Source organism: Rhinatrema bivittatum, chromosome 7 (genome assembly GCF_901001135.1).
Source record: "Rhinatrema bivittatum chromosome 7, aRhiBiv1.1, whole genome shotgun sequence".
Classification (NCBI taxonomy): domain Eukaryota; kingdom Metazoa; phylum Chordata; class Amphibia; order Gymnophiona; family Rhinatrematidae; genus Rhinatrema; species Rhinatrema bivittatum.
In genome coordinates this window covers 173,357,511-173,376,212 of record NC_042621.1, presented here as the reverse complement: position 1 = coordinate 173,376,212, position 18,702 = coordinate 173,357,511, and the positions used below count along the sequence as shown (strand labels likewise).

General features: G+C 41.2%; 1 protein-coding gene and 1 long non-coding RNA gene across 2 annotated transcripts in view; one reads left to right on the top strand and one right to left on the bottom strand.

The window, feature by feature from the left end:
- LOC115095588 overlaps positions 1-502 on the bottom strand; it is a 202,576-nt gene extending 202,074 nt beyond the window's left edge. Inside the window, exon 1 of the long non-coding RNA XR_003857824.1 lies at positions 421-502. This is a non-coding gene — a long non-coding RNA (uncharacterized LOC115095588). The remainder of the gene's footprint in view (positions 1-420) is intronic.
- The window catches only part of LRMDA (leucine rich melanocyte differentiation associated), a 2,937,053-nt gene that overhangs the window by 2,772,343 nt on the left and 146,008 nt on the right, over positions 1-18,702 (top strand). The gene's annotated exons all lie outside the window — the stretch shown is intronic.

Genomic DNA, 18,702 nt, shown 5'->3' with positions numbered 1-18,702 from the left:
TGCCCTATTTTCTAGATTTTCCAATATTTGCCATAGAACTGAACTGGCTTTCTTAAAGAATCATAGACTCCCTTGTAATCCAGGCATTATTTATTCAGCAATATCTAATCTTTTCATAGATTTTTTTAGCAGTCTAATCCTACTCCACCAGGTCAGCTTTGATCACTGAAAATCTTGCCCCGCAGCTCTCATTCTAGCCAAAATAGTAACTTCAACATATGTAATAGCAAACTATAAGGGCTCTGAATGTATTTCTTCAGGGAGCTGACTTCTTTTTTCAGTCCTCACTGACATAATCGTACCCGAAGATACTGTCAGATAAAACAGAATCAAATAACTCATTAGATTTAGCAACCCTCACTCTGAATCCAAAGATGAATTTTGGACTGCAGTCCTTCTTCCAGTGTTCAGAGAGCTTACCAGACTACCTTCAGGGAACTGGAGGCTTTTTCATTCATATGCCTTCATTGCTGACATTTTTTCAACTGGAACCACAGCAGCCTCCTGTGCTCCCTGCTGCTGCATCGCCACTGCTGAATTGTTGACAGGGAGCATAAATAGCCTAGCCCCCATGATAAAGTTGCAAGTTATCCTGGCAGCTCTCTAGAACTTTGCTAGAGCCAGTTCACTACCAAGGGATAACTCAGAGTCTATTGTTAGGGATGAGACCATCATTGGGGACCCACGTAAATCCATATTACCTCCTCCATGAATGACAAAACTGTCTATGGGACCAACAGCTAAAGAAAGAGCTATTCGATTATTGAGTTTCTTGCCTTTTCATTTCCCTATTACAATATAAAAAATGCACAATTAAGTAGAGATGGGAGAAAATGGTCCTGGACAGCAAGAACCAAGCATCTCTAAAACTGGTGCCATCTTATCTGGGTTAATACAATAGTAGCAATTATGTACTTTTATGGAACAAATTTAAGAATATATGCAGGGTTGCAAGCAAAGTTTCAATGAGAAAACTGCCCATGGAGTGTCTCTTTGTAAATTCCCGTCCCTTTGAGCACAAGTTAAAGTAGCGTGGTTACTTTTACCAACAATGGGAGGGCAATATTCAGTTGCCAATTGTATCTGTGTAACCCCACCCCGGTGTGCAGGTTCAGCACGTGTAAGGTCATAAACCCTGACTAGCTCTTGTACCTCCTTTATTTCCCACGGTGTGGATTCACTGGACTGGGAGAAGAAAGGAATCCTTTCAGGTCCCGAAGGAACAGGGATGGATTCTTTACACATTCCCTTGTGTTTCCCCTGGGGAGTATGTTGTTCCCTGATGTGAGTGCAGTGAGGGCAGAAATAAGTACTCTGGAGCCACATGGTTAGAGTCCAAAATAAAAGTCTTTACTGTTAAGTACTGATGGTGAATGTCACAAAACTCAAACTGCAATCCCTTTACAGTCTATTCCCTCTAACGTTCAGGACTCACTTATATCAGGACAGGGAAAACATCCAATCTCTTGGGTTAAGATAAAGAGGAGATCCCTGAGGGGCAGAGTCTTTAGGATGGTCAAAACCCCTTCCAAGCTGATAAAAAATTAAAGTCTATGGCATAGAAGGTAACCCTCTCTTTTTCTCTCCAGGTCGGAGGAAGTCGGAGGGGTGACCCCAATGATATTGTTTCCTTTATTCTCGGTTAACAGATCTACAGGCTCTCCTTGATCCTACACAGTCTCTTTAGTACTGTTTCTGGATCCTTGATGTAAGGGACCCTGTGTGAAACAAGCAGTTCTCTTGCTTCTAGCAGGAAGGAAGTGGCAGCCAAAATCTTCCTCCTGGATCTTCTAACAAAATGGATTCTTTCCCCCAAAAAACTGATATTAACACCAGAGTTGTTCCTTGCAACAAGTCACTGTCACCCTTTTCCTCATCAAGGTTATGGAGGGCAGGTCTTCCCTATCCCTAGGTGACCCAGACACAGGGTTCTCCAATCCCTGTACCCAAGAAAGGCCCAAATGTCTCACATGGCTCCTACTACAAAAAAAATCTGAAAACCCTCAAAAACAACCCAGAGGGGATATCCCAACCAGCTAGTGAGTAGACTGGAAGGAAAACTCTCTTGACCCTGGTCAGGACCAACAAACTAGGTTAGCCTGCCTTCACTGACTGGGCCTGTAAAATAACAAAAGATAAATTCCTTAACACCTCTGCACTCTGTGCTAACCTAAAGGGACTGCCTCCCAAGCTCACTGTGGAGAACTCCTAAATAGACGTCCAAGGAGATGGCCATTCCAGACTCCACAGAAAATGAGATGTATTTGAATGGTACCTCCCTCTATTCTAACCTATTCTCTCTCTAGCTAAAATAGAGACTCAGCCAGGTCTTAATGGTGACATGACCATAGCTTCCATCACAAATGGATAGCTGCTTAGTTACCAAGGTAAAACTTTTTCAAAATTCCTCCCCCCCCCAAAAAAAAAAAAACCAAACCCAAAACAAAACACAAGGTGTCATAGTTACACTTAGGATACACATAGGAGGAAATGTATTTTCCTATTACTAAGGGTCACTGGTACCCATTAAGTTCAGGCCCAATGGAAAATTTAAAAGACAAAAAGGAAGGGAAATATTCCTTTGTATTGTCTGTATAATAACATCAGATCTTTGGGCCCTAGCATATAGGTACCCCTATCTGTATTAGGGATGTGAATCGTATTTCTGATGATTGAAAATATCGTATGATATTTTCAAAGTTGTCAGAAATCGGGGGCTCCCTGAAACCGATAGGAAAACCCCACGGAATTGTTCGTGGGGGTTCTCTTATCGTTTTGGGGGAGGGCGGGAAAAATGGCACACAAAAATAATCCCTAAACCCACCCCAACCCTTTAAAACATCTCCCTTAGCTTCCCCTACCCTCCCGAACCCCCCCAAAAAAACGTTTTAAATTACCTGGTGGTCTGGTGGTGGTCCCGGGAGCGATCTCCCGCTCCCGGGCCTTCGGCTGCCACTAATAAAAATGGTGCCGATGGTCCTTTGCCCTTACCATGTGACAGGGTAACCGTGCCATTGGCCAGCCCCTGTCACATGGTAGGAGTAATGGATGGCCGGCGTCATCTTTAAAAATGGCGCAGGCCATCCAGTGCGCACAAATCTACGCTTGCGCATAAGTTTTAAAATCTGGTCCTATATATTTTTCTACATAATAGATGATTTTCACATAACATATATATAAGTCTCCATTGGGATCCTTGTCAGTGCAAGGTCGAGAGGACATATTGTGGTTGAAGATATTAAGTAGTGGATTGCACTATTGTCTAAGGTATTTGCCCACAGGAAGTGATTCATTGGTTTATTTCAGCAGTTTAATATAGGAACCCCTAGTTTTCTAGAATCAGGTAAAGAGAGAGAGAAAGAGAGAAGGTGGTAAGGAAAGGAAGCTATTGATTCCTTTTTCCCTATATTTTTTCAGAAGGAATTTTATCAGTGTTGGATCTTGGATTTTCCCTGAAAGAACAGACTACTGACTCAAAGCAAGGGTCAGGGAGTTGACTTTTAGAGATGTGCATTCGTCATGGTTCGGGAGTGCTCTGAAATGAAGGAAAGTTTTCTGAAATTTTGGAAAAATTTGTATTTTGTGTTAGTGCGTGCTAACCATAGTTAGCTCACACTAACTTTAAAATGTTAGTGCACACTAACATGAGATTCGGGAACTGTGGAAAAAACAAAATTGCCCGTAGGGGACCCGAACCGAACCACGAAATGAAAAAAAAATAAATTATACACATGATTTTTTTTTTTTTACCTGACCACTACTCTAGGGGAAAAGGCACTATACCTTTCCACCCTATGAACTTGGAATCATTGGACCTATGATCTGGGAAGAGGTTAAGTATAAAAGGTTTCCTAAGCATTGGAATAACTTTTATCTTTAGGACTTCTTGACCCTTGTGGGAGAATGTGCTGTTGGAGTTTTGGAGATTTTTGTGGTGTAGAAAGTTTGCCAATGAGGGAACTAGGAGTTTACAGCTCACAAGGTTTGCTCATCCAGCAGTTCTCCTTTCACCCAGGCAAACTTATGGGGAAAGGAGGCTCAGAGAGTGTCCATTTGGCACAACAAGAAGGAAAAAAGAGATCAGAGAGTAAGTAAGCATTGGAGAATAGGTACCTGGAGTGCCCCTAAAAATTATGGAACTCACACAGACATTCACCAGGAGAATCTAATAAAAAGTAACTCAAGCACAGGAAAGGAATAGGGCAACAGCCAGAGCTCCCCAGCTGAGGCATATTCAGCAAGGGTGTTGCAGAAGTTTTATAAAGCTTGGCTGTTATTCTCTCAACACATAAATAGTAGAAATGTGTTTAACATTGTATTCATATATCATAGAATGCGAGACTGTGAAGTTAGTTTTATGGCAGCTGAATACCGCCAAGCATTTATTTTAGGTCTATGACTTGTCAGCATCTTGAAATTTACAATCAAAGCAAGGACTCAAGCTCAGATGGCTATTTTGTGCTGTGGCAGACAAAAATAAGAAAGCACATTTGAAGCATTATACAAATCTACCAGCTTTTAAACTATGTTACATGGCCAACCACATTGTCTGATAAAATGATTTAAGATGAGTGAGGAGTGCAGCTATCTAGGAAGTAAACTGTGACTATCAGAAAAGGATCCAAATGATGTGAGTACATATAATTTTAGCTCAATTGCTAGCTGGCAGTGCACATTTCTTAAGAAGTCACTCAAGAAATGTGGCACACTTTAGCTTTCCTATAGTCAGAGCATAACCTTTCAACAAAGAAAAGAGTGTTGCCTCTAGGCCCAGATTCAGTTATTCTTAGTTTAAAAAACATAGAATGTGATGACTGTAGTATTATTGTTTGTAAGGTTTTGGGTGGACCCTTGGACACTGTGGCTGCTGACCACAACCACTGGGGGAAGTCCCGTGAGGGGCCACAGGTCAGGCTCAGCTTTAGGACACACAACACAGATAGATCTTTTATTAACAGTATTGAGGAGCCACCAGAGGTGGCAGTAGTGAGCAGAGATGAGGCCCGGCTGGGCTTGTAGTCCCTCAGGGCTCTGGAACAGCGATCCCACAATGGCTGTGACAGCGGTTTCTCTTGGAAGGAATCACAGGAGCTGGAGTAGAGGCAGGCCCTCGAGGAGCGAGTACCTGGTTCCAGGGAACAGCTCTGAGAGAGAAGTAGATAGTAACTCACTGATGGTGTAGGCAGCGGTATCTTCCAGGCAGAAGTAAAGTCCAGGCAGCGAGTCCGGGAACATGGGCCCTCAAGGAGCGAGTACTGCTTCCAGACAGCGACCTGAAAGAGAAAAGAAAGGTCCCCGAGGAGCAGGTACCCCAAATAGAGTAAGTCCAATAATGGAGAGGCAGAGTAACTAGGTACGGAGAGCGAATCCCATCTTTAAGGAGTTCACCAGTATGAATACCTGTTGCTAACTCGATTAGCTAGCAGTAGTGTAGGCTTTTTGTATCCGGGATGCGTGATGTCATCACAGGGAGACGCCCCTGAGGTTCGCGCCAAAGAAAGTATTTGAAGCAGGGCCGCACGGCGCACACGCCCTAAGGCAGCTGGACAGCATGTCGGGAGGCAGCACCCAAGCTGGACCAGGGACACCGGAGAGGACGGCAGGCAGATGCTGCGGCAGCCAAATGTCCGTCAACCGTGGGAGGAGTCGCCAAAGAGGTAAGGAGGGCGGAGTGGAGACGTCGGGCAGCGACAGTTGTAACATGTAGAGACTGCAAAACCCAACTATGCAGCACATTTCCCTACCTACTGCAAGATCACAGATCCTATTTTATCTTGGACTTTACATTCACTTCCTCCAACACAAAGTATTCTTTGTGTTTGCCTCATGAGGTTTTGGAATCTTGTTATTGTTTCTTCCAGCAAAACCTCCTCTTTATTTGGGAAAATATTCCATCTATCAATCACCTTCCTGTGAACATAAGAACATAAGAATTGCTATACTGGGTCAGACCGAGGAGCCGTCAAGCCCAGTATCTTGTTTCCAACAGTGGCTAATCCAGGTCACAAGTACCTGGCAGGATATCAAACAGTAAATAGATCCCATGCTGCTAATGCTCAGGGATAAGTAGTGGCTTTTCCAAGTCTATTTGGTTGATAACAGTTTATGGACTTCTCCTCTAAGAACTTGTCCAAACCTTTTTTTAAACCCAGCTACGCAAGCTACCTTTACCACATCCTTTGGCAGTCATTGAGTGAAAAAAGAATTTTGTCTAATTTATTATAAATATACTACTTACTAACGTCATGGAGTATCCCCTAGTTTTTATATTATTTGAAAGAGTAAATATTGGTTCTATTTCACTCATGATTTTATATCCTCTATTTTATCTCACTTCAACTGTCTTTTCTCAGCTGAATAGCCCTAATCTCTTTAGTTTTTTCTCATAGGGGAGTTGGTCCATCCCCATTATCATTTTGGTTGCCCTTCTCTGTACCTATTTTGAGATGCGGTGACCAGAATTGCACACAGTACTCTAGGTGTGGTGTCATCTAGAGGTATTATAACATTCTCTGTTTTATTCTCCATTCTTTTTATAATAATTAAATCTTAACATTCTGTTTGCTTTTTTTTTTTTTTTATCTCTACCATACATTGAGCTGAGGATTTCAAAGTATTGTCAATCATGATGCCCAGATTTTTTCCTGGGTTGTAATTCCTAATATTGATCTCAACATTATATAACTATAGTGTGGGTTACTTTTCCCTATATGCATCACTTTGCACTTGTTCACATTAAATTTCATCTGCCATTTGGATGCCCAATCTTCCAGTCTCACAATGTCTTCCTGCAATTTCTCACAATGCACTTGTGATTTCACTACTAGGAATAATTATGTGACATCTGCAAATTTGATCACCCCACTCATTGTTCCTTTTCCCAGATCATTTATAAATAAATGGGTCTAGTATGGATTCCTCAGCACTGCACTGTTTATCTTTCTCAACTGAGAAAACTGATCATTTATTCCCATTCTCTATTTTCTATCTTTTAACCAGTTTGCAATCCACAATAGGACATTGTCTTCTATCCCATGACTTTTTATTTTTCTCAGGGGTCTCTCATGGGGAACTTTGTGAAATGCCTTCTGAAAATCCAAATATACTATATTCAGTGACTCATAATTATGCACATGTTTATTAACCCCTTCAAACAAATGTAGCAGATTGATGATGCAAATTTCCTTGTGTAAATCCATACTGCTATGTCCCATTAAACCATGCTTCTTTTTTTTTTATTTATTGCATTTTCAAACAAAGTAACAATTTTCCTGCCAATTAGTAATTACAGAGCATAAAGTAAATTATACATAAATTATGCACACAATTAAAATTAGTAATATCACCTTTTTAAGGAAATGCCATTATATTGTGCTCCATATATAAGGAAAATATTAGAGAAGCATCGTATCATGAGCGATTAAACTAATTACAACTACCAATAACAACTGTTACTGTAGAGAAAAAGTGCATCATATACCCCCAACTATTATTTAAATGGCTGGACTTTCATTCCCGAGAAGGTTCTTAAGATGTTCCAGAACTGTGAATAAGTAATTTTCCCTCTTATGCTTAACAGCGCATCTACATGGGTATTTCAATAAAAAATAGCCACCCTTATCAACCACCTCTTTCCTTAAAGCCAAAAACTTTTTCCTACGGAGCTGAGTGCTCTGAGCTAGGTCTGGATAAACCCAGACTCTTTGCCCATAGAACATACTCAACCTATAACGAAAGAAGAATTTTAAGACATTTTCCTTATCTGTAATAAAGGCAAAGTTAACCAATAATGTTCATCTATTTTTTACTTCCATATCCTCTTGAGATTTCTGGAGGAAATCTGAAATATCGATTGAAGGTTCTACTAAAGATTTTTGTTCTATTCCTTCTTTATTTCCCGATGGGGTCTGATTTTGTTCCTTCTTCTTAATCCCAATGTAGAATGCTTTCACAATTACTGGAAGACACTGCTCTGGCATTTTTAATACCTGTATTATATAACTTTTGAAAAGTTCTACAGGACTCAAATGCTTAATTATCGGAAAGTTTATAATTCTTAAATTCTATGCTCGCATGGAATTTTCTAGAGTTTCAAATCTCTTATGAAACTCCTCTTCTATCTTCAGTTGGTGACGCTGTATTTTTTCAACTTGTATAATACGATTATCCATATCTAGAATTTTTCGTTGTTGATATTCTATAATTTCTGAATTCTGTTTTAAGGAGTTGTTTTCTTCTACCACTGCTTCTGTTAATTTCATGATAGATGTATCTAACTTAGCTGTATAGTTCCATAATTTTTCCAGAGTTATATTATCTGGTTTCAGTATCACAGTTCTGCTAAGCGTAGGTTTAGATTTTGACCCACTATCTTGCTGTTGTATATTCAGCCCATTTTCTCCCGTCATCGGCATTCTTGCTTCCTTGGGAGTTAAGATTAGACTTCCAATACCTCCCAATTTGGGTATTTCTGGCAATTGCTGAAAAACAGACTCATCAGGTATTTCTTTAAACCCTCTCTGATCTGCTCCCAAGGACTCCAAGCTGCTCATAGCTTCCCGGAAAACTCCTGGTTCTTCAACAGGGGGGGGGGAACCCCAACTTTACCAGGAGGTGGAGGTGTTACTGGCATTCCCAGACTCAATGAGGTCTCTTCGACCATGAAGACAGGACCACGCTCTTGGTTCGTACCATTTGGTATGGTATTCCCCCCCATCACCCCCTTCTACGGGGGTGATGGGGGGGAATACCTTACCACTCTGATGCACTCTTCTGACTCAGTTCCAATGCTGGAAAACTGGAGGAAGGCTTTAACTTTGCCTTCCTTTTAGTATGTGGCATTATACAGGTTTAGGAAATAAAGTTTAGGAAATTTCAATAAAACTGCCCTGGAGGAGAAACAGAGTGGCTCTCGTTGCACTAATGTTTGCTTCTCTATGGAGGCTACTTGAGGGTTAATAAATTCAAGAATAAATGTAGCCTACCTGAGGCTGTATTTTCCAAGTAATTTCCCAAAATGAAAATTCAGGCAAAGGTCCAGGCAAAGCCGCGTGCCCCTTTGGCGCACGCGGCTTAGGCTGTGCGCTGTCGGCAGCTGTGTACCACAGGGAGGCCGGTTTTAAAGATCTCCTTCCGGCCCCTCCCCTTGATGTGAGCAGTATGGAAGGCAGCGGGGTCCTGTCATAGCCGGGAACAAGGCCTCACCCCCGGAATGGCTCTGCTGAAAAGATGTGTAAGGTTCCTTTCCTCATTCTCCTTTTTCACCTCCAAACCATGCCTTTCTATATGTTCTGTGATTTTATTCTTTAGAATAGTTTCTACAATTTTTTCTGACACTGAAGTCAGGCCCACCAGTCTATAGTTTCCTGGATCATTCTTGGAGCCCTTTTTAAATATCCACATTACATTGTCCACCCTCTAGTCTTTAGGCACAATGGATGATTTTAACTATAGGCTACAAATTACTAGTAATAGATCTGCGTCACTGTGCGAATTTGCAAAATTATTCCCCCCTTGCGAGCTCCGACCTAGTATTTTATAACATGTGCACAGTTTTTAAAAATCTACTCCTAAATGTTTCGTAAATAAATTATTATTGGCTTGTACTCATATATATTTCCCATTTATTATGTGATTGGTTCAGTATGCAGCACACCAGTCCTGAACTGAGAAGGCTGGATAAGGCATTTTTTGCCCTAATAACCATTTAGAAACATAGAATGTGACAGCAGATAAATACTGCAGAGTCTATCTTGTCTGCCCATTTTCCAAAACAGCATCACACTTTCTTCCCTAAAACTAAAGATCTCTGGTGTTTTCCCCATTCTTTCTTGAATTCTGATACTGCTTTTGCCTCCTTTGTGGAGTTTTCCTTTCAAAATGTGCATCTAGGCTCACAAGTACAAAGTACCTACAGATCTGTTTACTAGAAATAGTAGGGACAAGGAAGGATGCTAAATATAGGACATTGCCAGACTGTTTAAATTTACCTTCTATTGTGTGAACTTGGAGGTCTAATGTTTTATGTAGAAATGTTAACTGTTTTCCCCTGTTCAATGTAAACCAATGTGATATTCACATGAATGTCAGTATAGAAAAGTTTTAAATAAAATAAATAAATAGGTGATTAGAGATTCTGGCTGCTAAGTATTTATGTTATCATCTATGTATGGATGTCCTGGGTGAGGGGTGTGCTGATTTGGCTATTCAGGTAAAAGGATTGTTTGAGTAGGCTGTTTTAGTTTTTATCTGTATACTTTTTTATTTTATTTTTTTTGCTTTAATTGGCAATATTGTTCACCACCTTGAATGACTTTGTCCAGGGAGGAGGCACATAAAAGAGTTTCACATAAATAAATAATAAATGGAAGAATTGGATGCAAATTATGTGATGACATCACAAAGTCAAGCTTGTATAGATGTTGCAGAATCTATGTGTAAAATCACAGTAGGAGCACGTCGCGGATACTCTCAGGAAAAAGTTTATAGCACAATAACATAAAGCAAGCAGTGATTGGTAGTACCCATAGTAGCCATCCATGCTACAATTCAGAAAATCTTATATGCCAATATCTGTGTCATCAGCATCATTGCCTCATAGAAATGTAAGGAAATGTCATTTATAGACACTCATAATGGACAATATCATCAACCTCAACAAGCTAGTGGGGAGCTAGTAATAGGGCAAAAAGGAAAATGTATAAGAGGAGGTGTTTGTTCAGCAGGGCAGAAGGCAAGCCTTTCCTTGAGCTCTAATTTTATATCAAATAGTGGCACTGATGATAGTGAAGACAAAACTAATGATGATGTTAGTACTACTTGTGATGTAACAGATGAGGTCCATATTCAAAAGCCATTTATTTATTTATTTATTTATTTATTTATTTATTTATTTATTTAGACATTTTATATACCATCGATCCATTTACAGATCACAACATTTTACAAAATAAAATTCATATTAACTATAGGTCTATGATATAAGACATGAAGTACAGAAAATAAGTTAACAATAACAGATTTCACATATTAATCAGTTTGTTGAGCTTTTTTCAAACTCTCATTAAGGGCCTTATTTTCTAAATGTATCGCATGCAGTAAGGAATGTTTCGCACGCAAAATGTCCCTTTTCGCATGCGATACCAAAATGGGGGTGGAGTCGGCCCCAGAAGAGGAGGGGCGTCACCGGGGCCAACTCCGCAAAGCCGCCGCGGACGATGGAAAGGTAAGGCCCTATTTGCGTTCTATTTCGCTCCCAATAGCTACACCTCCCGTTTCGCCCCCCCCCCCCCCCCCGCCCCTCATTTCCTAAAGTATCGCAGGCCTGCGATACTTTAGAAAATAAGGCCTTAAATTTGTTCCTCAAGCTTCCAATAGTATCCATTGTCCTTCTTGTTATTGTAGATCTCTACATTCTGATGTTTTTAAGTTAGGTTGTATGCATTTATGAATAGCCATGTTTTTAGCTCACATTTAAGTCTCTTTCTGTTTGGTATCAAACGTAGCATCTCAGGTAGGAAATTGCAAAGTTTTAGACAGTTATTAATCTAAATGTCTTATCGGCTTCATTCAGACTTTATCCATCTAAATTCTAGCTGGCTAATAAGTTAGGTGGCTACAGTTTACCTGGATATGTTAGAGGTTGTCCAGGGGCATAACTGGGAGGAGTTGAGTTAGCTGGCTAAGACCTAGATTCATCATTTTGCTATATAATTGTGAAAAATAACACAGGTGATAAAAAAGGGACATGGTTAGGTAATTTTCCTGATACTGCTTTGCTATTTTAGCACAATGCACATTAAATTCATAGACAGGCTTTTATCACATTTTTGGGGCTGCTGGGGGAGAGAGAGAGACTCTTTATAAGGCTCTTATATAAGTAGACTATTTATACCACTGTAAGAGGGGCCATTCTGAATTTGGGTTGAGGTTTTGGAGGTGGCCTAGGTTTTGAGGGGCAATTGTACATGCATGGTCAGAGGTACGAGCAGCACAGTAGACATCAGTGAACATATTATGTGATTTGGAGTGATGAAAGGTACACAAAGATGAGATTTGTACATTGTACCCTCAACCTATCTTGATAGCAGCTAGGTAGAGAGTGCATCAAGCTAGATTGAGAGTACATTGTACAAATCTCATCTTTTTATAACATTCATCACTCCAAATCACATAAAATATTCACTGATATCTACTGTGCTGTTCGTACCTCTGACCTTGCCTGTAAAACTGCCCCCCAAACCTAGACTACCACCAAAGCCTCACCCCAAGTTCAGAATAGCCCCTCCTACAGTGGTATTAAAAGTTGACTAATATGTGTGCCTCCCCAGAGGCTCTGTGCTCTCTCTCTCTCCTCCCCTCTCCTCCTTTCTCCCCTCTCCTGCCCGAAAGGAGATTTGCATAACATCAGGAAAAAAGGTTTAATTATTTGCAGCATTAAAACCTACAAAATCATGCATTACTCTATTGCACACAATGCTAAGCACCCCTCATTTTAATTTACTCCACCCTAACATCACAGGCATTATGGGACCTAATGCCCATGTTAATTTGATAAATGACCCTGTAAGATAGCCGGCTATATTCAATAGCTGGATTGAATATGCCTCCAAAGTTAGCCAGATAAGTTTTTCTGGCTAACATTGGGGCCAATGCTCAGCCAAGTGCACTGTATAACTCACAATCCGATGCGGGTTAAAAAGACACTAATCCACCCCCTAATGCAATAGGGGGATTAGCGCATATTTAACCCGCGTCGGACACAGAGTGAATGTAATAGCGCTCATCACATGCAAATGCATGTGAATGAGGCTATTACTCATTCACTCTGCATGCAATAAAATAAATGTGCATCTCAGACGCACATTTATCGCTCAGCTATTAACGCCTGCCTGGAGCAGGCGTTAATAGCTGAGCACATGTAAAAGAAGTACAGAAAAGCAGAAAAAACTGCTTTTCTGTACTTCTTTTCTTAAGTAAAAAATAAAAACTCAGCAGACCACTGAGTTATGAAGACTGACACCGGTAAACTCGGCATCGATTTTCATAACCGGCCATCTACCAGTAATGAAAATGGCCGCCAATAAACAAGGAAGTGCTAAGGTCGTGCAAGCGATCCTAGCACCTCCTTCCTAGTGTGAACCCCTAATTTGGTTATTGCATGGCGCCCCCCTTGCGGGCACCATGCACACCTTAGGAAGCAGGCGCTGACTTTTCAGTGCCCGCTTTCCGCTCTTTATATTGCATCGGCCCCATTGCTGTCTGGACTATTTCTGAATATAGATCTCAGATATTAATATATTTATCTATTACCATCTGAAAAAATAAACCACTACTCCCATGTATGCCTATTTAGACAAAAAAACCTGCCAAACAGGACAATTTTGATGTCTCAGTTTCAGCTACAAGGACTTCCCTTTCCATATTAAAGCAGCATTCATTGGCTCTAAATACAGAGGAAAAGCTTGAGACTGGGATGCGCTCATCCACTCAGAATGGTAGAATTGCCAGTCAAAGACTAAGAGAGTGTTGCTGTTTTTATTTCATGTATAGGGGACAACATATTAACCCACGGAACTTCCCATGGGCTAGCAGCCCATTTCCTTGAAAGTTTACAATAAATGCAAATGATCTCTGCAGCAAACTAGTGAGAAACCTTTCTGTTAGAATTGGCCAAAAATATAACTACATCTCACTGAGATGAAGTTATCTTTTTGTAAAAACTGGCACATGAAGATGTCTTTGCATACCAGTTTTCACTGATTTCTGAATTAATGAGCAGCTTTGCATGTAAGTGTATCACAGCAGCTCATTAATTCAGTACATTACGTGCAGTAGTTTACTACCTGTGAAATGGGTATTTTGCAAATTTTTTCACAAAATACGCCAGCATGTAAAAAAACACGCAAAAGCCTGAAACACCAGCATTTTTTAATTATTGTTTCACATATGTGAATTTTTGCAGCTTAATACATTGGCCTCATAATGTCAACAAAGAAGCTTAATGTGCACATGTCATCAGTCTGGAATTTTTTTTCATGTGATTTAAAGCTATCAATATCACCACATGCTGCCTTTGTAAATAGTTTGTGAACAAGAGCAAACCTGGCAACCACCTGGGTACCTCGGCACTCAATGAACATAAGAACATAAGAAATTGCCATGCTGGGTCAGACCAAGGGGGAGCAATTTTGAAGAGCCTACAAGTAGGGATCTCCATTTTTATTCATTATTGTTCTTTATTTTACCCAGGAATTTATCAGGATTTATTATGAGAAAAATAAAAACAAGAAACAATCCTTTGAAAAAAAATGACTCAGTTTTCTGGGTAAATATCAGAATTTATTTTGATGGACAAAAACCAGGACTAAAAAAATATTAAGCAGATTGTCCCACCCACCCATTCAGTAGCACCCCCAACTCTACCCCCACCCCTTGCCTCCCCCCCCCCCCCCCAACACCTCCACTGCAGCATCATTCATCCTTACCTGTAGTGGCTCCAGCTTCTCTCCTTCAGTAGTATGCTTAGAGGTAGATTTTAAAAACATACACGCGCATGTACTTTTGTTCGTGCACCAGGCATATAAGATATGCGCGTAGCTGCATGTATCTTATAAAATCCGGGGTCGGCACGCGCAAGGGGGTGCACATTTGTGCAACTTGTGCGTGCCGAGCCCTGCGCGCGCTGCTCGTTCCCTCCGAGGCCGCTCCGAAATCGGAGCGGCCTCGGAGGGAACGTTCTTTCTACCCCCCCCACACCTTCCATTCCCTTCCTCTACCTAACCCACCCCCCCAGCCCTATCTAGACCCCCCCGTACCTTTATTGGAGAAGTTACTACTGCCTCCGGGCAGTAGTAACTTACGCACGCCGGCGCGGCAGGCCCCAACACAGGCCGCTGTGTCGGGGCACTCGGCAATGCTCCCGAACCGCCCACACGCCCCCGGACATGCCCCCGATGCCTAACTGTGCCCCCCCTGGCCACACCCACGACCGCCCCTTTTTGCAAGCCCCGGGACTTACGCGCGTCCCGGGGCTTGCACACGCCGCCGAGCCTATGCAAAATAGGCTTGGCGCACGCAGGGGGGTTTGGGGTAGGTTTTCGGGGGGTATGCGCGTACCCCTTACTGAGGCTCCCACACTTAGCAGCACTGCATTTCTGCTTTCGTGCATGGCCAGGGAGCCTGCTGGAAAATGCTTCTGGTGAACAGGGCTTGCTTCAAATGCATTCTCGGCATCAGACAGCAGAGACTTTCAGATCAATTTTTTAAAGTGTTGTGTAAAAATGGCCACAAATGTACGTATATGGGCTGTGCACAAGCAATGCAGATTTTAAAAAGCCACAAAATATGCGTGTTTGTACCCATGCATGCGTGAGGAATAAGGCGGAAAAGAGGCATGGCATTGGCAAGGCTTCAGTGTTCTGGGGCAGGGCCAAGACTTATGTGCTGATCTCTGTTTTTTAAAACTAAAAACTGCAGCGCACGTACGCTTAATACCCTTGTATCTTTACTGCTGCTCCTGATGAGAAGCAAGTCTATAGATCTCTAGCATTGGGGCTTATAGAGCATGGTGAGGGGTCTGGGTCAACTGGGTGATGTGCAGGATGACGAACCAGAAGAGTCTGAAAGACCTCAATATTAGCTGGACTAACTGGTGGACTAATTGGAATGTGTCTCACACGAGCATGTTTTAAAATATGCTGACATGTGTAAAAGCCGACAAAATCCTGTGAAAGACATATGTGTGCTAACTGTGCTCGAGTAACCTCTTAAACTTAGGAACATACTTATGTGCAGCTGGTGCATTTTACAACATACGCATGCAGGTGTGCGTGCGATTAAAGATTCCAGGGCATCTTCACTCATATGTCGATACACGCGTTTATGGGTACTCACGTGCTCGTTTTAAAATTACCATCAATGGCTGCTTAGGGGTGAGGTAGTTGGACTTGAAACATGGCATGGGTAGAGATGTGAATCGTGTCCTCGATCGTCTTAACGATCGATTTCGGCTGGGAGGGGGAGGGAATCGTATTGTTGCCGTTTGGGTGTTTAAAATATCGTGAAAATCGTTAAAATCATGAGCCGGCACACTAAAACCCCCTAAAACCCACCCCGACCCTTTAAATTAAATCCCCCACCCCAAATGCGTTAATACTTCATCAACTTTGGGAGGGAAGTACTTACTTGCCCTAAACCAATGGCAGGAAAACCGGCACACTAAAACCCCCTAAAACCCACCCCCGACCCTTTAAATTAAATCCCCCACCCTCCCGAACCCCCCCCAAATGCCTTAAATTACCTGGGGGTCCAGCAGTGGTCCGGAACGGGCTCCTGCAATTGAATTGTGTTGTCTTCAGCTGGCGCCATTTTGCAAAATGGCGGCCGCAAAATGGCGGCGGCCATAGACCAACACGATTCGACTGCAGGAGGTCGTTCCGGACCCCCGCTGGACTTTTGGCAAGTCTTGTGGGGGTCAGGAGGCCCCCCCAAGCTGGCCAAAAGTCCCTGGGGGTCCAGCGGGGGTCCAGGAGCGATCTCCTGCCGCGAATCGTTTTCCATACGGAAAATGGTGCCGGCAGGAGATCGACTGCAGGAGGAAGCTTTGTAAGCCAGCAAACCATGCAGCACCTCCAGGGCTAGAGTTGGAAAGAGAAGCAGGAGTTTCCCTGGAAACAAATGAGACAGGAAAGGGCAGTAAAATCTTATTTCATGAGAGAACTGGATCAATATAATTTGGTTTCTCTTGTTTCTTCTTTTATCACATCTATGGTGTCTTACCTGCAAACTGTCATTGTGAGTCTATCAGATTTATGAGCGATCATTTTATATTCTGCAATTTCTAATAAAATGCAATATGGATTGCAATAATACATATAAAAAAACATAACACTAAACCATAACATAAAAACATAAAATACATTTAAAAATCTGAAAAAAATAACCCATGCTGACCAATACTGTGCTCCCTCATCTGGAAATGCTGGAGTAAATTATTTTACTCCTTTTCCAAGCTTAAGAACATAAGATATGCCATACTGGATCAGACCAAGGGTCCTTCATTTATTTATTTAATTTATTTATTTAACATTTTTTGTATATCGTCCTTCGGTTTCGCCATCAGAACTGGTTTTCATGTCCAGCATCCTATTTCCAACAGTGGCCAATCCAAGTCACAAGTACCTGTCAAGTACCCAAATATTAAATAGATCTCAAGCTATTATTGCTTATTAATTTATAGCAGTTTATGGATTTTTTATCTAGGAACTTATCTAAACCTTTTTTAAACCTAGTTATGCTAACTTCCATAACTACATCCTCTGGCAATGAATTGCAGAGCTTAACTATGTGCTGAGTGAAAAAGAATTTTCTTTCAGCTTCAAGTAATTCCCCTCATTTCTCAGCTCAATAGTAAAGAATTCCAAACAGAAGGAGCAGCAAAAGAAAATACTTTCATTCTTGTTTCTTGTAAATAAAATTCAGTAAAAGACGGAATAACAAGACACTTTTGCGACACAGACCTTAAGGAGCAAATGACTGGCTAAGCAAAGATAATCAAAAACCAAAGCTTAATATGCTAGTGCAAGAACTTTAAGCATTTCTCTTTACTTTATAAGCAACATCTGAATCCAACATCTTGATGATCCAGCATTTTAATCATCTGGGATCAAGGAACCGACCCATGAGTGTTGTAGAAATATTCAGGTAGCCCTCCTTTTGAGTTTACTGGTCTAGGTTCATAAAAGATGGCTTAGTGCGAGTAGAAGACATTTTCTTTTAAGTCTGCATAGCTTGATAGCTCTAAGAGGCCGAGACTGTCAGTTTAGCCTTAATCGTCTGTAAAAGTGACTTGTATGGGAGATTTTCTGCCTATTGCTTTGGATGAGGTGTATAAAAACTGTGATTTATGTTTGTAGTTTGTGCACCTTTGCTATAATTTGGAAGTAAAGAAACTCAGAACTGTGTCAGAAGAACTGGTTTTCACATAGCAGAGATTCAACGTGCTATGTGCCCAGCAATGGGCTCTTGAACTATATGTTTTCCTTGTATGGAAAAGAGCCCTCAATCCAGTCTCAGATCCCTGAGATCTATTAGCTTGCACACCTAAAAATAGTGATCAGAGCTGGACCCAGAATAGAAACCTGTTGAAAAGGAGAATAAAAATAAATATGTACCTGCATGTATCTCCGGCACTCCACTGATAGCCTATCTTTTCAAGGAATCAATTTCATTTACCACTATCCACTGCTGCCTATCAGTCATTTTGTAGTCCAGTTTACTACAGTTTTACCCACTCCTAAGGCTGTTCAGCTTGTTTATGTTTCTCTTGTGTGGAACTGTGCCAAGATTTTTCTAAAATCCAAGTATACAACAATCGGCGCTCTCCCCAATCTAATTTCTTGATCACCCAGTAAATGAAGTTAATCAGATTTGTTTGACATAATATCCTTCTGGTAAAGAAAATAAAGAGTCAAATTCAATCCGGTTTGATCAATCAGCAATTAAAAAACAAAAACAGGACAGAGATAAAGCTGCTGGACCACAAACAACAATCTAAAACAGAGTAATCATAATGCACTCACTATCCTCCAACAATGAAAAGAAAAAAAGACACATTAATCTCCCTTTATAAATTGGAAGTGGAGCAGACAACATGAAAATACAAATTGTAAATACATTTATTTATTTATTTGTCAGGTATAA